The 23,217-nt window shown below is 42.5% G+C and overlaps 1 long non-coding RNA gene across 1 annotated transcript; it reads right to left on the bottom strand.

The window, feature by feature from the left end:
- Nucleotides 1–4,220: 4,220 nt before the first annotated feature.
- Nucleotides 4,221–23,216, bottom strand: LOC106005498. Its single transcript, XR_001178896.2, has 3 exons — nucleotides 23,155–23,216; nucleotides 8,954–9,072; nucleotides 4,221–7,448 (listed from the first exon to the last, which is right to left on the bottom strand). It is a non-coding gene; the product is annotated as an uncharacterized LOC106005498 (long non-coding RNA).
- Between the last annotated feature and the right edge of the window lies 1 nt (nucleotide 23,217).

The following is a 23,217-nucleotide window of genomic DNA, read 5'->3' as shown; positions in this document are numbered from 1 at the left end:
CGGGAAATCTGGTCAACCCCCTGGATTGGCACCTCAGTCCTCAGGAGTCCCAAGATACAGGATTTGCTGTGGCGGGTGGTGATGTTTCTATGCACCCCCCCACCACCACCACCAATGGCATGGGGGCCTCTGTCAAATGACGGGGCGCGCTAGAGAGAGGTGGATGAGCTGGGCGGGCTTGGGGAGCGCTGCTTAACACACCACCTCGCTGGGCTGGGTCGGCGCTAAGTGCTGTTGGCGTGTCAAGCGGGAACAAGGGTCCTGTTTGCATTGCTGAAAACGATTTAGATCCTCTGAATGAGAACTGATGGGCTTGTGGCAGTTGTCATCAATCAGAAGTGCACTCCGTGGAGCAACTGGCCTTAGGACGGCTGTAGCTGGGGCTGTTTGAGGAGTGGTGGCCCCAGCGACAGGGCGGGAAGCAGGTGCCACGTGGTGCCTCTGAGGGCTCTGACTGGAGTGTCCCAGGCCTCTGTCTTCTAACCCTGATGAGGGCCTCCCTGTACCTCCTGCCCCCTTCTAATCCCTAGCCACCAGTCTGCCTGGGTGACCTTTTTAACATGTAAATTGGATCTTGACACTCCTGTTTAAAAGCCTTTAATGGTTTCCCATTGCATTTAGGAGAAACTCCAAACTCCTCCCGGACAGCCTACAAGCCTGCCCAACAGCCTGCAAGCCTGCTCACCACGGCCCAGGTCTCCCGCGCCAGCCTCTCTCCCTGAGAATAACTCCAGCCCGACCATGCTTGCTTTCTCTTGTTCCTCCCTATACCCCAGGCTCCTTCCTCCTTTAGGTTCTGCCGTATTCCCTTATTCTAGAAAGCTCTTTGTGCTCCCCACCCCACCAGGGCTAGCTCCTTCTTATAGATCAGCTGTCCACTTCAAAACCATCACCTCACAGCAACTTTTCCTGATCACCCAGGCTAGGGTGGGTCTCCCTCTCTCGTTCAGGCACAGCACCAAGGTCTTTTTTTTTTTTTTTTTTTTAGCCTAAAACTTGACACAACTTACAGTCCTACGATTGTGCATGTGCTTGTTCGTTGTCTGTCCCCCCTGCCCATCAACTCTTTGGAGGCAGCGACCATAATTAATTTGTTCACCACTCTGTTCCCAGAGACTAGCACAGTGCCTGGCCCGTGTATGCCCCTTGATACTTACTGCATCAATGAACAAGTGAGTAAATAAAAAAACATTCAACTAATCCATCCGTGGCTATGTCCATCCGTCAGGGTGTATGGCCATGCGTATACGTGTATAACTTCCAGTTACCTATTGCTGGGTTATATACACCATCGAATTGAATGGCTTAATAATAACATTATTATCCCATGATCTCCTGTTGGGTGTTCCGTGCTCTCAGCTGAGCGGTTTTTCTTGGGACAGTTCATGTGGTTGCCGTCGAGTGGCAGCTGGAGTTCTCTGAAGTGAGAGTTGATGTTGGCCGTCAATGGGGGAATACAGCTGGGCTGCCCGCTAGAATCCCTGCTCGTGGACTCTCCATGCGGCTTGAGTTCACCATGGACTGGTGGCTGAGTTGGGGGGGGGGGGGAGTTGTCCCAGAGGAGTATCTCCCTTTGCCCAGGCAGAAGCTGCAAGTCTGCTTATGACCTAGACTGAGAAGTCCCACAGTGTCATTTAAGCCCTGTTCTGAGAATCACAACTCACAAGGAAGGAAATTTCTCAAGGGCGCTAGGACTAGGGCTCAGCGGTATGGCTCGCCCGAGGCCGTCTTTGCAGATGGACCGTCTCCATGTCTTCTGTCCTGATGATGTGTTTCTCTTGGGCTCCAGCTCAGACCTCCTGTAATCCGAGTCCTGGGTTGCAGTGACACTTGTTGGTTACAGTTGGAGCATCTCTTCCCCGAAGTTTTCAGAGGGCTCAGAGGAGTCCTTCAGTTTCAAGTTACTCCAGCAAACTGGTCTGCATGTTGGAGGCTAACCGGCTGCGGGAGGAGCAGCCGCCTCTCTGGGCTTCTCGGGGTGGTGGGAAGAGAAGCCAGGGCTGTTGGTCACCATCCAGGAATCTTGGTGCTCGCTGTGTGTTGCCAAGTGTGGTGCGCTGACCCCGGTCAGTGCTCTGAGCACTGAAATCACGGCTTGGAGAGCCAAGTCTGAGGAGATGGGATCGTTTCAAGGGTCGGAGATGCCAGCCCTGTCTCAGTTTTGCCTTAGAGCTAGTATTTTTATCCAAATGTGAAAAGCTCTCCTTCTCCAGCTCTCTTGCACTCCCACACCGTGCCCCCCTTTCCAGATGTCCTTCCAACTGCTATTTTTGATTCTGGCCTCAAGGCAAATGTTTCACTGTAGCAAAATTACTGTAAGATTCCTTCCTGGGCTCCCACAGATTATGGGACAATTCCCTAGAGAACCCCAGAAGCCTACCCCTTCAGAAATGGCCAAAGGCCATCCCAAAGAGCAAATCTGGGGACACCGAACTATCCTGAAAGGTTATCAGAGGGATAGGTCAAACAGTAGGATCGTTTTTAATGGCATCAGCTGAATCTAGATACATTTTCTTCCTCTTTTGCATATCAGGTCAGTTTCAAAGCACCAAACGTAATTGAGGGGCAGAAAAATAGTCCTACAAAGTTTGCTGATGGGCCCTTAAACGTACAGACCTGGGATATAAAAAGAACTCCAGTGGGCAGTATATATAAACAAGGAGAAGATCTTATCCAAAAACCACCTGTAAAACTGTAGAGGAAGCAGCATCCTTGAAAAACAATGAGTCATAAAACTTTTTTTTCTCTTCCTCTGATGGACAGAGCGTACAAAAAAGGACGAGCATGAATACTGATGATGGATTTTTCCATTTTCCTGCCATTTCAGCATGTCTGGGGAAGGCCTAAAGATGGTCCGTGTCAGGTTTCAGAAGTAAGGCTGTCTGATTCATCATGAAAAGAAATCCTCCGATTACACACTTCCGGCAGTGTATGTGTTGTCTTGAAGCAGTGCTCCTGCTTGCTAATTTCTTATTCCTTTTATGCTTCCGCTACTGAAATACACACTTCACTGCAGATTCATTAGTTCGGTATGAAAGCAAGTTCAGATGGACACCTTCATTAGATTCATTTTAAATTAATAAGAACAGGTTTACTGTATAAGAGATTTTTAAAAAGCATAGAAAATCCTTAAGAAAAAGAGGCCAAGGGGCACCTGGGTGGCTCAGTGGGTTAAAGCCTCAGTGGGTTATGGCTTCGGTCATGATCCCGGGGTCCTGGGATTGAGCCCCACATTGGGCTCTCTGCTCAGTAGGGAGCCTGCTTCCCCCTCTCTCTCTGCCTGCCTCTCTTCCTACTTGTGATCTCTCTCTGTCAAATAAATTAATTAAATCTTAAAAAAAAAAAAAAGAAAAAGAGGCCAAGTCAGAATGTAATATGTAATTTACATGTTATAAAAATTAATGAGAGGGCATCCGGGTGGCTCAGTGGGTTAAGCGTCTGCCTTTGACTCCATTCATGATCCTGGGGTCCTGGGATGGAGCCCTGCATCGGGCTCCCTGCTGGGGGGGCGGTGTGCCTGCTTCTCTCTCTGCCCCCCTCCCAACTCACACTTGTGCATGCAAGCTTGCTCTCTCTCAAATCTTTTTTTTTTTTTTAATTGATGAGAGCCAAGTGTTTTCTGCAGAACTTTTCCTGGGGACAAATAGAAAAGTGTTCTTAGAAGGACAAATGTTTAGGTGCTGAGTAGATTTGGCCTCAGTTCCTCATTCTTCCCTCTCTCCTGTCCTTTGCCATGTGACCCTGCAGATTTCCTACCCCCCACCAAGGGGGGAAGAATAGATTTTTCTGCCCTTTGACTCTGAGTTTGACCATTTGATTTACATCTGCCAAAGGACGCTCACATTCAGGATGCAGACAGAGGCTCAGAAATGCCCTTGCTCAGTTGGACATGGTACTACCTCTGCCACTGCCAAGAAGAGAATGTGCCCAGGCTGGCTGACTGGCCCCAGGCTGTGAGGAAAGACCCCTGCTAGGCTCTGCCTGTAAGAGCCCCCAACTGACTGTGTCTGCATGAGCAAGTCCGGTCTGGATCAGCCAGCCCCAACCAATTCCTGGATGCATGAACTGTAATAACAAGGGATTATTATTATGGTGGATCACTACTGTTATTAACAATAACTAACCAATGGGTATTATAGGGTCATATCGGCTCTCCGTGGTTCCATAACCTCAGAATAGCCCTAACTCCTAAGGGTTAATAACCAAGTGAATCTACAGAGACATAGCGAATATTTGCATAATGGGCCCACCATTCCTGTCCAAATTGACAGAAAGCCTTCACTCATCTAAGGAAAGATTCCAAGCCTTTACCAGAAAGCTCAATCTTGACTTGGGTGTGGCGTGCCCCCCCTCCACCGCTCAAGTTGACTGTGAGATAAAGGTTCAAGTACAAATAATTCATTTAAGTGATAGAAGTATGGGAGGGAGTGATGCAAGGAAGGGGTGCCAGACCACAAACGATGTGTTTCCAGATCAGCTGCTACTGTGAACAACTGGAACTTAGTCCCATGGGCACGTTCTGAGAGCCCGTGTAGAACATACCTCAGAGGAACATCATCTGAAAGATGAGATGAGGAGATGGGGTATTTCTTCAGCTCCTGCCAGGCAGACACTGGCTAAGGGCTGCAGTAAGAGAAATGATACCAGCACTTCCAGCCAGCCACGCTAGCACAGCCAGGAGGCCCACGGTTGGGCAAGAAGTGGAGGTGGTGGAAGCCGGAAGTCTGGTGGTCTCCTGTTAGAAGTGGTAGGTAAAGGGATAAACGTGGGGCACTGACCGCATCTGCTACTCCTTCCTTCTGGTTTTCCCTTTACTTGGGGAGCATGAAACCCCTGGTGGAGTAGGTGCTTAGCAGGCCATGCATGTGCAGATCAGAGCAGTAGGATACGTCCTGTGCTGACCAGAGCAACGTGTTTCCCCATGCAAGTTCTTCCTGCTCCTGCCCAATTCTCCAGGTGCTTCTCCAGTCCTGTCACCTGTCATTTTCTAAGGTGTCCATTCCACTGGAGTGAAATGGTAGCAACACCCATGATTGGCTCTTACCACAACTGCCCACAAGTCAACCGTTCAGGTCTGTCTAATACAAGGAGCAGGGAGATTGATGCTGTCCATGAAATTGGAAAAACACCCTTTAATTTTTTTTTAATTTAAAATCAATTTAATTAACACACACTTTATTATTAGTTTCAGAGGTGGAGTTTAGGGATTTGTCAGTTGCACAGAACGCCCAGTGCTCTTTCCATCCGGTGCCCTGGAATGCCCGTCACCCAGTTACCCCGACCCCCGACCCGCCTCCCCTCCAGCAATCTTCAGTTTGTTTCCTGTAGTTAAGAGTCTCTTGTGGTTTGTCTCCATCCCTGACTTCACCTTATTTTATTTTTCCTTCTGTTCCCCTATATTCATCTGTTTTGTTTGTAACACTCTCTAATTTTACAATGTCCACAAACACTGTCTGGCCTCTCTCTGAAAGGCCCAGCCGGTGCGGTAAGTACAATCACACCTGATTCCACCCAGTAGCTGTGGGTTTGAAAAGGCTTATATGTTGATCAGTGTTCCTCAGACCTTTTCATCAAAGTTCTGTTAATCAACAGAAATAAAGTAAACCATGTCCCCCGCCCCTGCGGGTGGCCCACAGTGGGTTTATTTGAATATACACGTGTTTGACTACAGAATATGGATATGTCGTGGACATGAGGTTTTTGTCTTCTAGCATCCTGTCCTTGGGAGAAATCCCAGTCCCCTGCTGCACCAAGGCTGTGGAGTCAGCATTCTTGACCATGGCATTGATCCCTGTTCACAGGCTGCTGACCCAGGTAGGGCTCACCATCGTAGTCCATTGGCACGTATCTCCATCAAGGTCCAACAGCAACCTCTTTCTTTAATAGGTGTATGGATAGAAGTGCCTTTTTTTTTTTCCTTTCTTAAAAAATTTATTTTTAAGTAATCTGTACCCAACATGGGGCTTGAACTCACAACCCTCAGATCAAGAGTCACATGCTCTACCACTGAGCCAGGCAGGAACCCCAGAGAAGTTCTTTTTCCTTTTCTGGGTGGCTCAGCAAGGTATATAAGGATGTGGAGTTGCCAGCAAACAAATGCAACTTGGAGAAAGCCTACACACGAAGAAAGCCAAGCAGGGCAGAAAGAGAGAAAGCTAGAGCTCTGGCAATGTAACTGGAGCGCCGTATCCAGCCGTACCTGAAGCTTCATAGACCTTGGGGTTAAGTGCACCGCTCCAACAAAGGGCAGGGTGGGTTTGCTTATTAGGCTACTTCGTTTGCAACTAGAAGATTCCTAAATTGTATAGTAAAATAGACATCCCAGAAAAAGTGCCTGGTCTCTCCTGTGGGTTCATATTTGCCCCAGTATGTTGTCATGTATCCCCTAGGAATGTATGAGACCTTGCATCTTTATTTCAGACATGCTAGACTGTACCTCTGCCTCTTCTTCAAATCCACATCGATTCTGAACACTTTGGCTCTAGACTGTCCCCAGCTCGTCCCCAGCCTGAGCCTTCTCCAAAGATCTGAAGCTCTTTGCTGTGTCCTATCCCAACTACCTCTCCAGCCCCGCCCCCCAGCCCCTGCTAACACTGTCCCCTCTGCCACTTACAGGTGTCCTGCCCTCCCCTCTTGGATCCTGTGCTGTCCACTTAATATCCCTCTGCACAGACTTGGTTTCTCCCGGCCTCCTCACCCCTGCCTTCCCGATTGTGGACCATCTAACCTCTGGACGATCGAATCCACGAGAAGTCAGGAGAGAAATTTCTGGGGTCAGAGAGGAATAGGCCAAAGTGACATCCTGTCACTAGAGCAGACCTGGGAAAACCTGTGAATGTCAGAGCACTGACTGTGGGTTTCAGGAACAGAAGGCAAAGGCAGGATCCCAAGCCCAACCCGACAACCACAAAACATTCCTCTTTTATTAGGAAACCATTACACGTGTAGCACTGTACTTAAGTGCCACGGGAGCATACACAAGGAGCAGACAGGCCCTACTTGCAAGGCAGTTTTAATTTAGCTGAAGGATAAAGTAAAAATTCAGAGAATGATCACGAGGTAAAACACAACAGTACGTGGCAGAGCAGAACAAAGAGTATGAGATGAGTAATAAGCAGATGTGGGAGGAGGGAATGGCTGAGCGAAGTGAGTTCGTAGAAGAGGGAGTCTTGGAGGAAATGAATCTTGAGCCAGGCCCTGAAGGAAGTAATTGACAAATGTAAACTCTCCAGCTGGCCACGGGGGGACCAGGCTCCCTCGGCCGGGGAGTTGTGTAACTCAAATCTGCTCTGACCTGTTTGTGGATGTGCAGGCCGGCTCACAGCTATTCGGGTCGTATTTGTAAGTCTGCACAAAACCACCGTTTGGGGCAAAAGCATGCAGTCGTTTGGCACAGGGTACACCCTGGAGATGATATCATGTCTGGATCAAAGTTAGGTGAATGTCACCTGCCAAGGAAGAAGATGTGCAAAATAGTTGATATTTCTGCTTGTTCAATTTCAAAGTTGTTGTTTTTTTTTTTTTTTAAATCTTGATTATGGCTCTAGGTAAATGAACGTCTCTTTAAAAGTTTGATTGTTGGGCGCCTGGGTGGCTCAGTGGGTTAAGCCGCTGCCTTCGGCTCAGGTCATGATCTCAGGGTCCTGGGATCGAGTCCCGTATCGGGCTCTCTGCTCAGCAGGGAGCCTGCTTCCCTCTCTCTCTCTGCCTGCCTCTCCGACTACTTGTGGTTTCTCTCTGTCAAATAAATAAATAAAATCTTTAAAAATAAATAAATAAATAAATAAATAAAAGTTTGATTGTTTGCAGTGAAAGGCAGAACTTAGGAAACACACATTTTTGTTGATAGGTTCCTTGTGCTAAGTGAAGGCACAAGGTCCTGGATAAATACAAACAAAACCCCCTTGTTTTTTGCCTTAGGAGCAGAAAGCTAAAGAGAGATGTAAGAAACAAATTTGCAGATTGTTCTCCCCTTGCGGGAGATATCAGCTAAAACATGGTCTTTAGCCTTAATGAAAACACATTTTCAAGTTTTGTTGGCTTATTCTGGCAGGATAAAAACAAGTTGTAAAGAAACCGCTTCTAACAAGACTAGAAGCTTTGGCCTTACTGCCATTGTTAGAAGCAATCCAAGAAATGCTATTTAAGGCTAATTTTGCTGCCCTTTTGAAGAGACTTTTGAAATCATACAGAGCCCATAAGAAAAAAAAACAAAACAAAACAATAAGCTGAATTGGAAGGACAGGTTCCTCCTTGGCAGTTAAGTGTCAAGTTACATTGTCTCCTGTCTGGGGATGAAACCGAGAACTGTGTTCTTGAGGACTGCCAACCCCTTACCTGACAACCACTACAAAAAATTTAACAATAAATGAAACTGACAGCCGACCTAACCAGATTGGGAACACAGCTGAACTTCTACAGAAAGATAACCCGTCCAGAATCCATTTTCCTGGACGATGGTCTACAGCAACATCTCGTGAAAACAATGAGGGACACATACTCATTTCCAAGGCGTTTGTAGCCTGCAGAAAACAGATCCATTTTCGCATCTTTTTGCTAAATGGATAGGATGTGAAGCTAATCCACAGGACAGTAAGCATTCTCGGGGCTCTCTGGTAAGGATGCAGCCCAGCCCAGCAGAAAGGAGCATACAGACAACTGGTGACCAGCCGTTTTCCCTGGTGCTGGCGTATGTAACTGCAGGAAAAATGGAGTTCTTGCCTAAACCTTTCCCCTCGCAATCCAGCCAGCAGAACACAGCCAGCAGGTGATTTCTTCCGCAGCAATCTCTGGAAAGTTCATGTATCCAAATCTGACCAGAGCCAAGATTTATAGGCTGAGAAGCCAAGGGCCTCAATGCTCATTGTACAGATGAACATTCCCCCTCTCCGCCTTGCCCCCACCCCTTTTTTATTCTCCATTTGTGTGCCAAATGACCTCTTGCCCAACGGACCCTCGTAAACAGCTTCTTTATCATTTCCATCTTCCAAGGCTTGGCTTCTGGGGGATGCTTGGACTGAAGGCAGCTCCTGCTTCTTGCCTCCTTAGTGGTTTTGTCTCAAATGCATCAGTCTGTGTAACAGGTACAAAGAGTGAAAACAAAGAAAACCACCCTCAGAGTGGGTAGGACCCGGGGAAGAAAGCCTGATAAAGTACGGATATGAGAGGTACTGCCCCATGTCTCCAGACCTCAGAAAGTCTTGTAGCTTCCAGAAGCTGATCCAGCACTTCCTGGTGATGCTAATGAGACATCATTCTCGGGAAGGTGCCCTTAAGGTCAACCTCCTTACTGCCGTAAGAATGATTTATTTCCTCCAGAAGATTCCATCTAATTCAACCACAAGTAAATTTAATAAAAAGCACTTTATATGCTTGTATAAATAGAACTTTGGTAGGAAGCGACTATTTTGACAGCTTGACAATAAAGGTATATAGGCAGCAAGGAAACAGTTCTCATGAAGTACATAGAAATTTGGATGGAAAATGTTATAAGATCAGGTTTACCTTTTGGAAATTCTAGTTATGTTGGGATCTGGGCAGTCAGTCTATCAACAGACAGGCACATTTCTTTCATTCCTTTGCCTGTCTGAAGTTAAAAAAATAATAAATAAAATGTTCCTATCCATGTTTGCTATCAAAGAATTTCCTTTTTGCAGTCCCAGAAAACCAGATAGGAGAAGAAAACCCAACATTTTCTGAGTGTCAGACATTAGGTTAGGTAATTTGTATATAGTATTTATGTCACAAATGTTATCTAATTCAATTTCCACAGCACCGAAGAATGATTAAACCCCAGGGTTTCTGGTTCCTAAGCCTGAGCTCCTCCCTCTGTATTCCATTGTAAGCACAGTCTAGTTCACATCTGCCACTGTACATAGTCAACAAAAATTTTTTTTCCTGTGACAACTTTTCAAGATTATTCCCTGAGTTTTCAAATGTGAAATACAGTATTAACTATAATCACCATGCCATACATGATGTTCCCATGACTTACGTATTTTGTCACTGGAAGTTTGTACCTTTTGTCCCTTCACCTGTTTCACTCACTTCCCACCCCTGACCTCTGGCAACCACCAGCTTGTTCTCTGTTATCTCGGAGTTTGGGTTTTATCTTGCTTTTGTTGGTTTTTGTGTGTTTGGGCTTTTTTTTTTTTTTTTAGGTTCTACATATAATTAAGATCATATAGTATTTATCTTTCTCTGACTTATTTTTCTTTAGCATAATGCCCCCAAGATCCATCCAGGTTGTCATAAATGGGAAGATGTCCTTTTTTTTTTTTTTAAATAGCTGAATAACATGCCATTGTGTATATACACCACATTTTCTTTATTCATTCCTCCATCAGTGGACATGTAGGTTGCCTCAGTGTCTTAGCTATTGTACGTAGTATTCCAGTGGACATGGTGCATATACCTTCTTGAGTTAGCGTTTTCATTTTCTTTGGATAAATACTTGAAAGTCTAATTGCTGGATCATATAGTAGTTCTATTTTTAATTTTTTGAGGAAGCTCTGTCCTGTTTTCCATAGGGGCTGCACCAGTTTGCATTCCCACCAGCAGTGCACAAGGGTTCCCTTTCTCCACACTCTCCTCACACTTAGTTCTTCTCTTCTTGATAGAAGCCATTTTAACAAGTGTGAGGTGCTATTTCATTGTGGTTTTGATTTGCATTTCCCTGGTGACAAGTGATGTTGAGCCTTTACACCTCTTTAGAGCCTTTGGCCTCTTGGTCATCTGTATGTCTTTTTTGGGAAAATGTCTATTAGATCTCCCCATTTTAAACATCAGATTGCGTTTTTGCTATTGAGCTCTATTGAGTTCTTTATATGTTTTGAATATTCACCCCTTAACATATAAATGATCTGCCAACGTTTTCTCCCATTCCATTTTTCTTTAAGATTTCACTTTGTTGATGGTTTCCTTTGCGATGCAGGTTCTTAGCTGAAGGTTGGCCTGTTTGATTTTTGCTTTTGTTGCCTTTGCTTCTGATACCAAATCCAAAACCATTTTCATTGCTGAGACCAGTGTCAAGGAGGTAACTGACTAGGTTTTTTGTTCTAGGAGTTTTATGGTTTTCAGGTCTTAACGTTCGAATCCTCAGTCCATTTTGAGTTAATTTTTGTGTGTGGTGTAAGACAGCAGTCCAGTTTCATTCTTTCCCATGTGGCTGTCCAGCTTTCCCTGCCCATTTGTTGAAGGGACTCTCTTCCCCACTGTCTGTTCTCGGCTCCTTTGTCATAAATGAATCGAACATATATGCACTGGTTTATTCTTGGGCTCTCTGTTCCACTGATCTGTGTGCCTGTCTTTATCCGTACCACATACTGTTTATTAATAATAATTTTATTATTTTTTTTTTTAAATATTTTATTTATTTATTTGACAGAGAGAGATCACAAGTAGGCAGAGAGGCAGGCAGAGAGAGAGAGAGAGGAGGAAGCAGGCTCCCTGCTGAGCAGAGAGCCCGATGCGGGACTCGATCCCAGGACCCTGAGATCATGACCTGAGCCGAAGGCAGCGGCTTAACCCACTGAGCCACCCAGGCGCCCTATTAATAATAATTTTAAAGTATAAACTTCAGTAATAATTAATAATCCCAACTTAAAACACATGTTCTTAAATTATGTGGTTAAGGTTTTGTCAGGCAATACATTATACCTGTGTTTTTATATGAAATGGCAAAGTTGCAGAACTTTTCTAGAAAGCTGCTTGACAATGACTTCAGTAATCCCACCCATGGAAGTTAATCCTAAACAAATAATGTTTATCATGCAAAAGCAAAAAATTAGAAACAACGTGAAAATGACCCTGACCAGAAAAATAATTAAAATGCATGATAGGAGGTTCACTAGGTATGATACGTAGCCATGAAAGTCATGCTTTTTTAAAAAAAAAAAAATTCAAGATGTAAACATTTTTTCAGTGCAACATTAGGCTAAAAAGCAAGATACAAAATTACATACAACAGAATTTTGATTTTGTGGAAAGTGAAAACAAGCAAAAATATTAACAGTGATCTTTCTCCAGAAGAATGAAGGTGACTAGTTTTTTCTTTTAATTTTCTGAGTTTATTTTAATAAACATTTATTAGTCTTATAATGAGGCTATAAAGGCATTTTTTTTAGTGAAATAGTGTGAGGAGAATTTATGAAAACTTGTTTTCTTTCTTCACTACTACCAGCACAAACGTAGGGCTATTTCTCATAGAATTGATTTTTTAAAGGGCATTTATTGTCAACAATAGCCAGAGTCTGGGGACGTGTGGGTGGCTCAGTCAGTTAAGTGTCTGCCTGGGTCATGATCCCAGGGTCCTCTCCCACTTGGTGGGGAGCCTGCTTCTCCCTCTGCCAGCTGCTCCCTCCTGATTGTGCTCGCTCGCTCTCTCTCTGACAAAAATACAAATCTTAAAAAAAAAAAAAAAAAAAAAAGCCAAATATGGAAAGAGTCCAGATGTTCATGGACTGATGAATAGGTAAAGAGGATGTGATATAGGGCCCCTGGCTGGCTTAGCTGGAGGAGCATATGACTCTTGTCCTTGGGGTCGTGAGTTCGAGCCCCATGTTGTGTGTACAGATTAAATATAAACAAACAAAAATGATGTGGGCTGTGTGTGTGTATACACACATGGAATATGACTCAGCAATAAAAAAGAACGAAATCTTGCCATGTGCAACCACGTGGATCAACTAGAGGGTATTATGCTAAGCAAAGTAAGTCAGACAAAGGCAAATACCATATGAGCTCACTCATGTGGAATTTAAGAGACAAAGGAGCAAAGGGAAGACAAAGGGAAGAGAGAACTTTTTTTTTTTTAAGACTTTATTTATTTATCAGAGAGAGAGAGGGAGTGAGCACAGGCAGACAGAATGGCAGGCAGAGGCAGAGGGAGAAGCAGGCTCCTTGCTGAGCAAGGAGCCCGATGTGGGACTCCATCCCAGGACGCTGGGATCATGACCTGAGCCCAAGGCAGCTACTTAACCAACTGAGCCACCCAGGCGTCCCGGGAAGAGAGAACTTAACCAAGAAACAGACTCTTAACTATGGAGAACAATCTGATGGTCATGGGTGGGGGGTCGTTAAACAGGTGATGGGGATTAAGGAGGGCGCTTGTGATGAGCCCCTTGTGTTGTGTTGATTCACTAGATTGTACACCTGAAACCGTTAGACTATGTTCACTAACTAGAATTTAAATAAAAACTTTTACAAAATAGTATTTACTGGGGGCTTCTGGGGGGCTCTGTTGGTTAAGTGTCTGGCTTTGGCTCAGGTCATGATCCTGGGATAGAGTCTGCTACCAGGCTCCCTGCTCAGCTTCTCCCTCTCCCTCTGCTGCTCCTCCTGCTTGTGCTTTCTATCTCAAATAAGTAACCCTTAAAAAAAAATTATTGGGTGGGCCCCTCAGTTACAGGTTAGTAGGGGCAAAATAAAGAAACATAAGTCACAGTCTCTCTGACCCCACTTAGCCTAAAACTCCAATGAAGAATTTCTCCTGAGTCTGTTTTATGAGTATATAAATGAAGAGAACTAAATAACCCCCCCAACACAGTGAATGAATCTTTTCACCACTGTTTATTTATTTATCAGAGACACTGCTGTGGGGACACTTGTTTCTGTAATGTAAATCTCAGAATTCTGATCATCACTGCTCCCCCATGACTGTTCTGCTACCTTTGTTCACTTCTCCTTCCTATTGTCACCTGTTCTCTCCAGATTCCTCCCTGGCCCCCCTTGTTCCCAAGTATGTAGCGCCCCGTGACTTCTGTTAGCTGTCCAGTAATGTAAAACAACACATACCCACAGTAATCAAATTGAATGACAGTGCTTGCTTTTGTATTTCCTTTTGTCAAGAATGGTGAAGGGTCTAAGATTTCCTCTTATTTGGAAATTAAAAGTTAGCCTATCACTGTTGCATGGATGCTGACAGAAGGCATAAAACCAGTGGGTTAGAGACAGAAAAACTTTATTACTCATGGCAGATCAGGCGGCGTGAGCTCCATAATTCCATCTGTCCCTCTCTCCTACGGTCAAGTCTTAAAGAGTGACACACAGGGGCCCAGGTAGAGGTTGTGCAGAGATTTGCTTCAAGGCTGAGGACACGGAGTTTAGGGATAATCTGAATCTTTTGAAATGGGCTACAAGTGCACCTACCCACCTTTGCCCTGGTGGGAGACATTATATTACTCTACTCGAAAGGAAACAAACCTGCCCTTGGCTCTATAAGGGGATACAATCTTTATTTTCTAAGGCTCTTTCACTGTATAAATATCCTTGAAAAACTAGTCTGAGGCAAAAGCTGTTGGTGTGTCTGATCACACAACAGGGAGAAACATGAGAGCTTATGGAGAATTGTCCCCCAGCATCTTTTCCAACATTTGGGGGTAACATTTTATTTTGGTACAATTGAAAACTTACAGAGAAGTTCCAAGAATAGTGCAAGGAACTCGCTTACACCCCTTTTGCCTCTTTTTCTTTTTTCCCTCTTCCTTCCTTTTCTTTCCTTTTTTCCTCCCTTCCTTTCGTTACTGTATGTATTCAATTTTCAGAGCCACTTGAGAATAAGTTGGAAATGTCCCATGATGGAAGTTGGTCCCAGTGTTGATGATATACATAGGATCACTTGGGGGCACCTGGGCGGCGTAGTCAGTTAAGCATCCAACTCTTGGTTTTGGCTCCAGGTCATGGGGTCGAGCTCCCCCACCCCCCTCATCATGCTCCACACTCAGTGGAGAGTCTGCTTGAGATGCTCTCCCTCCCTCTCCCCCTTCTGCTCATGCTCTGATAAATAAATCAGATGGTCTTTGCTCAGTTTCTCTACTGTAAAGTTTCTTTCCCTTTGTGAGTAGTAGTTTTTTGGGAAATACTTTGAGACTATGTCAATATGCTGTTTTCCATAAAAAATTGACCCACTGGTTTTAATACCCACTGATGACTCCATAACACCATCATTTCTTCTATGTTCATCAGTTGCCTTGCTACTGTGAAGAAATTTCTTTGGGGTGCCTGGGGGGCTACGTCAGTTAAGCATCCTGTCTTTGGCTCAGGTCGTGGTCCTGGGATTGAGCTCAAAGGGGAGCCTGCTTTTCCCTGTTCCAAGCTTGTGTTCTCTGTCTCTTAAAAAAACAAAATTTTAGTATATGTGCTGCAGAAGCAAGCCCGCCGAAAAAATAAATAAAATCTTAAATACAGAAGTTCTTTTTAAAATTTACATCAATATGGACTCATAGAATTCTATTTATTTATTTATTTATTTATTTATTTGACACAGAGAGAGAGATCACAAGTAGGCAGAGAGGCAGGCAGAGAGAGAGAGGGGGGAAACAGGCTCCTTGCTGAGCAGAGAGCCCCATGTGGGGCTCGATCCCAGGACCTTGAGATCATGACCTGAGCCAAAGGCAGAGGATTAACCCACTGAGCCACCCAGGCGCCCCCATAGAATTCTTCTTTATTGAACAAGTTATGTTTCCCTGCCATTATTTACTATGATGCCCCAGACCTCTCTGATTTGCCCAGTAGGACCTCTTTCGGGCACTAGAGCAACAAGACCTAGGTTCATCTTGTACTTTCCCTGTTTCAGCCTGGAATTAGTGGTTCCTTTCCTCAACCCCAGTGGTTCCTTTTGGGGGGAAACATTTTGAAACCAAGATCTTTGGTCTTAATGTGTTCATTTCTACTGGTATGATATTGTTTCTAGGCACTGACAGGAAGCAGGCACACACACACACTCCATGAGTTCATATTGATGTCTAGTTCCAAGACAGTGCTGGTTTGGATACAGTGTTGAATACATCATTTTTTTTTTCTTTAAGATATAATTGACATGTAACATTGTATTCCTTTTATGTACAGAATAATTTTATTTCAAGAAATGATTACTACAGTGAATGTGGTTAACTTCCATCACCACATAGTTACAAGGTGTTTTTTCTTGTAACTTTTAAGATCTCTTAGCAACTTTCAAATATACAGTACAGTTTTAACCACAGTCACCATGCTGTACCTCACATCCCCAGCACTGACTTAACACCTGGAATAACTTAGAACTTCTGTCTTATAACCTGTTGGTCCCTTTCATCCCCAACCCTGCTGCCTCTGCAACCACCAATGTGTTCTCTATATCTGAGAGGTATTTTTTTTCCCCACATCCTTTCCATACTAACTGTTCTTTATAGTGAGAAGCCTGGCTCTCATTATCCTGAATATTTTTACTCATTTGCAATAAACAGAAAAAATGTTCAGAATTGCTAACCTACACCACTGTGAAAAGCAGATCTACTAGAGTTCAAAATTGTTTGTTTGTCTTGTAAGGTCAAATTTACATAAAATGAAATGCACAGATCTTAAGTACACAATTCTGTGAATTTGACAAATACCTACTTCGATAAGATCTAGAATATTTCTGTCACCTTGGACGTTCCATTGTTCTCAGTCCATCCTACACCTTTCAGGCTACTACTTTCTGGGTTTGTTTGTTTGTTTCCCCACCATTGATTACTTGTGCCTGCTCTAGAGTTTCATATAAATAGAACCAGACGGTGTGTACTCTTGTGTCAGGCTTATCGTGCCCAGCATAATGTCTAAAAGACTCATCCATGTTTTCACATATCATCAGTAGTTCCATTTTACTGCTGAATACTCTCCTATTGCACAAATATACCCAAGTTCTAAAAACCCATTGTCCAGGGGTGCCCGGGTGGCTCAGCTGGTTACCGCATCTGACTTCAGCTCAGGTCATACATAATCTTGGTATCCTGGGATGGAGCCCTGTATCGACCTCTTCACTTAGCATTCTCCCTTTTCCTCTGCTCCTCCCCCGTTCATGCTTGCTTACTCACCCACCCTCTCAAATAAAATCTTAAAAAAAAGTCTATCGTCCAATTGATGCATATTTGTACTCGTTAGTTTTCTATTATGGATAAAGCTGCTATGAATATTATTGTTCAAGACTTTTTATGGACCTATAGTTTCCTATCTCTTGGGTAAATACCTAGGTGTGGCATGCTTAAAATCATTGTGGGAAACTACAGGCTGTTTTCCAGGATGGTCTTACAATTTTATGCTTCTGTCAACAATGTATGAGTGTTCCAGTTGCTCCAAATTCTTGCCAAAGTTTTATGTCATCAGTGTTCACAACTTTAGCTGTCCTTTGGAAGGTATCCATTCAAATCTTATATCAATAGTGACTTTTTTTTTTAAATCTTAAAGATTTTTATTTATTTATTTGACAGAGATCACAAATAGACAGAGGGGTAGGTGGGGTAGTGCAGACTCCCTGCTGAGCAGAGAGCCCGATGTGGGGCTCGATCCCAGAACCCTGAGACTATGACCTGAGCCAAAGGCAGAGGCTTAACCCACTGAGTCACCCAGGTGCCCCAATATAACATTTTTTAAAATTGAAGTACAGTTGACTCAGTGTTAAATGGTTTCAGGTGTACAACATAGTGACTTGACAGCTCTGTACATTTTGCTAAGCTCACAAGTATAGCTACCATCTGTCACTATACAGTGCTGTTGCCAATACCACTGAAAATATTCCCTGTGATACCTTTCACCGTGGTGAGGTATTTATTCAATAACCGGAAGCCTGCATTTCCAGTTCCGTTTGACTGCTTTTGCCCATCTCCCTTCCCCTTCCCTCTGGTAGCCACCACTTTATTCTCTTATTATGGGTCTGTTTCTGTTTGTTTGCTTTTTCAGATTCCACATATAAGTGCAATGTTATTTGTCTTTGTCTTACTTATTTCACTTAGCATAATACCCTCCAGGTCCATCCATATTGTTAACAAATGGCAAGACTTCATTCTTTTACATGGCTGAGTAATATATTCCATTCATCTCTTGATGGACACTTGGGTTCCCTGTGTATCTCGGCTGTTGTAAATAATGCTGTGATGTACATAGGAGGGGGTGTGTGTTTTTGAATTGGTGTTTTTGTTTTGGGGGTAGATAACCAGTGGTGGAATTACTGGTTCATCTGAGATTTGCTTTTAATTATTTTTTAGAAACCTCCATACTGTTTTCCACAGTGGCTACACCAATTACATTCCCACTAACAGTGCATAAGGGTTCCTTTTTCTCTACATCCTCTCCAACACTTGTTAACTTGCCTTTGACATTAGCCATTCTGAGGGCTGTAAGGGGATAGCTCCTTGTGGGTTCGATTTGCATTTCCCTCGTGGCTAGTGATGTTGAGCATCTTTTCACATGTCTCTTGGCCCTCTGCATGTTGTCTTTGGGAAAATATCTATTTAGATCCTCTACCCATTTTTTAAATCGATTATTTGAACTTTTTTTCTTTTCTTTCTTTTTTTTTCTTTCTTTTTTTGGTGTTGTAGTGTGTTCTTTAATTTTAGATAGTAACGCTGTTTTGGATCCATCATTTGCAAATATCTTCTACCATTCAGAAGGCTGTCTTTGTTTTTGTTTGCTAATGGTTTCCTTGACTGTACAAAAGCTTTTTATTTTGATATAGTTCCAATAATTTGTTTTTGTTTTCTTTGCCTTAGGAGACATATCTAGGAGAATGTTGCTAAGGCTGATGTCAAAGAAATTACTGCCTATGTTTTCTTCTAGGAGTTTTATGGTTTCAGGTCTCACATTTAGGTCTTTAATCCATTTTGAGTTTATTTTTGGGTAAGGTGTAAGAAAGTGTCCAGTTTTAACTCTTATGCATGCAGCTATATAGTTTTTTCTATCATCATTTATTGAGGAGGCTGTTATCCCTCATTATATATTCTTGCCTCTTTGTAATAGAGTGACCATACAAACATGGGCATATCTCTGGGCTCTCTGTTCTGTTCCTTGGACTTATGTTTCTGTGCCATTACCATACTTGCTTTTTTAGAAAAGATTTTATTTATTCATGTAGAGAGTGCACAAGTTGGGGGAGAGGGAGAGAGAATCTCAAGCAGACTCCATGCCAAGCATGAAGCACGATGCCGGCCTCAATCCCACAACCCAGAGATCAGGGCCAACCCTGAGATCTCATGACCCTGAGGTCATGACCTGAGCCAAAATCAGGAGTCAGACACTTAACTGAGTGAGCCATCCAGGGTCCCCAACACCATATTCTTTCATAGGCATGTGTAGTATATTTTGAAATCTGGGATTATGATATCTCTAGCTTTGTTCTTCTTTCTTAAGATTGTTTTTGGCTATTCCAGGGTTATCTGTGGTTCTGTACAAGTTTTAGGATTATTTGTTCTAGTTCTGTGAAAAATATTGATATTTTGATAGGGCTTACATTTAATCTGTAGCTTACTTCGGATAGTCTGGACATTTTAAACAATATTTTTAAATCCATGAGCATGGTATGTCTTTCCATTTGTTTGTGTTATTTTCAATTTCTTTCATCAGTGTTTTATGCTTTTCAGAGTACAGGTCTTTCACCACCATGGTTAAGTTTATTCATAGGTATTCTTTTTGGTGTAATTGTAAATTGGAATATTTTCTTTATTTCTTTTTCTGTTACTTCATTATTGCTGTATAGATGTAACAATAGATTTCTGTATGTTGATTTTTATCTTGTAAGTTTGCAGAATTCATTTATTCTAATATTTTTTTGTGAAGTTTAGGATCATTCTTTTTTTTTTTTAAGATTTTTAGAGAGGGGCGCCTGGGTGGCTCAGTGGGTTAAGCCGCTGCCTTCGGCTCGGGTCATGATCTCGGGGTCCTGGGATCGAGCCCCACATCGGGCTCTCTGCTCAGCAGGGAGCTTGCTTCCCTCTCTCTCTCTCTCTGCCTGCCTCTCCGTCTACTTGTGATTTCTCTCTGTCAAATAAATAAATAAAATCTTTAAAAAAAAAAAAAAAGATTTTTAGAGAGAACACAAGGGCAAGTGGGGGGTAAGGAGAGGGACAAGCTGACTCTGTGCTGAGTGTGGAGCCTGGTATGGGGCTGGATCTCATGACCTGAGTCAAAATCAAGAGTCAGACGCTTAATCAGCTGGTCCACCCAAGGACCCTGTTCTTTTTGTAGTTCCTAAAGGCATAGTTAGGTTGAACTCTTTCTTTCTTTCTTTTTTTTTTTTTAAGATTTTATTTATTTGACAGAGAGAGAGAGAGATCATAAGTAGGCAGAGAGGCAGGCAGAGAGAAGAGGAAGCAGGCTCCCTGCCGAGCAGAGAGCCTGATGGGGGACTTGATCTCAGGACCCTGAGATCATGACCTGAGCTGAAGGCAGAGGCTTAACCCACTGAGCCACCCAGGCGCCCGTCTTTCTTGTTTCTTTATGTAGGTGTTTACTGCCATGAAAGTCCCTCTTAGAACTGCTTGTGCTATATCCTGTAAGTTTTGGTTGTTTCCATTTTCATTTGTCTCAAGATTCTTTTTCCTTTTAATTTCTTTGATCCATTGGTTGCTCAGGAGAGTGTCAACTTCCATGTATTTGAATTTTCCAGTTTTCCTCCTGTTACTGATTTTTTTTAAAGATTTTATTTGTCAGAGAGAGAGAGGGAGAGAGAGGGAGAGCGAGCGAGCACAGGCAGACAGAATGGCAGGCAGAGACAGAGGGAGAAGCAGGCTCCCCACTGAGCAAGGAGCCCGATGTGGGACTCGATCCCAGGACGCTGGGATCATGACCTGAGCCGAAGGCAGCTGCCCAACCAACTGATCCACCCAAGCGTCCCCTGTTACTGATTTCTAATAGTACACCATATGGTCAGAGAAGATAGTTGGTATGATTTCAGTCTTACTGAATGTGCTAAGACTGGTTTTGTGGCTTAACATAGGGTCTATTGTAGAAAATGCTTCTGGCCTAACAATGAAGAATGTATATTCTGCTAATGCACAGATATTAACAGTCTGTATATTTTTTTGTTAGGTCCATTTGGTCTGTGGTGTTCAAATACGCTGTTCCCTTATTCTCTGTGTGGTAGCTCCATTGTTAAGAATGAAATGCTGAAGTCCCTAGCTATTCTTGTATTGCTGTTTATTTATCTTTCTAGCTCTGTGAGATTTTGGTTTATACACATAGGTACTCTGGTGTTGACTGCATAAAGATGTACAATTGTTACATCATCTTGATAAATTTATCATTTTATCATTATATAAGGATACTTATAAGGACACTGAGCCACCCAGGTGCTCCTTGTTGTTTTTTAATCCATTCAGCAATTCTGTATTTTTTGGTTGGAGAATTTAATCTGTTTACATTTAAAGTAATTACTGACAGGTCAGGACTTATTACCAATTTGTTGTTTTCTGGTTTTATAGCTCTATTGTTTGTTTGTTTCACATACATTCCGTATCAGTAAGTTTTGACCTCTTTCATCATGTTCTTTTGTATAATTTCTACAGGTTTTTCTTTTGTTACCTTGAGGCTTACATAAAATATCTTATTTTAAAGTGATAATTTCAATAGCATGCCTAAACTTTATACTTTCACTTCTCCTCCTCACATTTCAGTTTGTTGATGTTACGATTTACATATTTTTTTATACTGTGTATAAACAGTACAGTAACAGATTATTGTAGTTATGGTTATTTTTAGTACATTTGTTTTTTAACTTTTAAACCAGAGTTTCAAGCTAATCACACACCACCATTATCAATTATAGAATCTAACTTTGACTAAATATATATATATATATATATACCATTACTAAGGAGTTTAAACTACCTTGTTTTTATAATGTTAACTGGCATCCTTTTACTTCCGCTCAAAGAACTCCCTTTAGCATTTCTTGTCAGGCTGTTCTAGTGTCTATGAACTCCCTCAGCTTTTGTTTTTCTGAGAAAGTCTTTCTCTCTCCTTCATTTCCAAAGGACATTGTTGCTGGTTATAGAATTCTTGGTTGACAGGGTTTTTTTCCTTTCAATATTTTGAATATACCATCCCATTTTCCTCTGGCCTAAAATGTTTCTGTTGAGAAATCTGCCAAGAGACTTAATGGTGATACACTTGCATATTACTTTTCTTTTCTCTTGCTGCTTTTCTCTTTCTCTGTTTTTGCCTCTTGACAATTCAATGTATCTTGGTGCTTAGGCTCAATCTACTTTGGGTCCTTTGGCCATCATGAATCTTGAAGGCCATTTCTCTCTCCAGATTTGGGAAGTTTTTAGCCATTATTTAGCCAATACACTTTGCCCCTTTTTCTTTCTCTTCCCTTCCTGGCATTCCCATATTGTGCATATTACTTCTTTTGTGTCCCACAATTCCTGTAGGTTTTCTTCATTCTTTTTCCCTTTCTCTTTGCTCCTCTGACTGGATAATATCAAATTTTCTTTGTTCTAAGTCACTGATTTTCTTTTGCATTGTTGAGTCTGCATTTAAAGAACTCTGTTGAATTCTTCAGTCATTGTATTTTTCAGCTCTAGAATATCTATTTGGGGTTTTTTAATAGTTTTTATTTCTTTAAACTCTTTCCTCACACATCATTTTTCTAATTTTGTTTAGTCTGATCAGTAGATAACACTTTTCCACATGAAATGCATTATTGAAACAAAATTTTATAACTTGGTAAAAATCAAATGCACTGTCACTTTAAAAATAAACTGGAGGGGAAAATACATTAACAGAATCAATAAATTATATTCCACCTGATAAATTCCTTCTTTTGGATTCTAAGTAGGTAGCATTTTTCTAGCTATGAATTCTTTTCTGGAAGGTTTAAAAGGCAAACTTAAATAGCAAAGAGAAAATATTCAGAAACTGAAAAAGAGGCTCTGACTCTATGGCTTTGGTATGAAACATGCTTGATAAGCTCTACCCCTGAGAATTGCCAGTTGTAGGAACGTACACACTTACACAGTGAAATTTGCCACACGAGGGAATGGAGATGTCCAACTCAAATAGCTTTTTGAAAACTAGCAGACTCACCAGGATGTTCAGGAAATGGTGTCTTTACATATGAAGACATAAACATAAATAGGAAGAAGGGAGAAAGACTCCAGTTTAGGAAACAGCTGGTGTAGGTCTGAATCCTGGCTCCACTACCAGACAGCTCTAACTCCTCTGAGCTTCACTTTCCTCATTATAAAAGTTGTAGAACAAATACCTAAGTTGCAAGGTTGTTGTGAGGATTAAATGAGATTAAATGTGGATGCCTGGCTGGCTCATGCAACTCTTGATCTCAGGGTTGTAAGTTTGAGCCCCACAGTGGGTACAGATTACTTTAAAAAAAGAAAATCTTTTTTAAAAATGAGATTAAGGGGGTACCTGGATGGCTCAGTCAGTTAAGCATCTGCATTCGGCTTAGGTCTTGTTCCTGGGGTCCTCGGA

The sequence above is a fragment of the Mustela putorius genome, unplaced genomic scaffold (assembly GCF_011764305.1).
Source record: "Mustela putorius furo isolate JIRA1106 unplaced genomic scaffold, ASM1176430v1.1 tig00000487_pilon_pilon_pilon, whole genome shotgun sequence".
NCBI classification, from domain to species: domain Eukaryota; kingdom Metazoa; phylum Chordata; class Mammalia; order Carnivora; family Mustelidae; genus Mustela; species Mustela putorius.
Note: the sequence above shows the minus strand (reverse complement) of the source record. Positions and strands in the feature narration are given on the sequence as shown.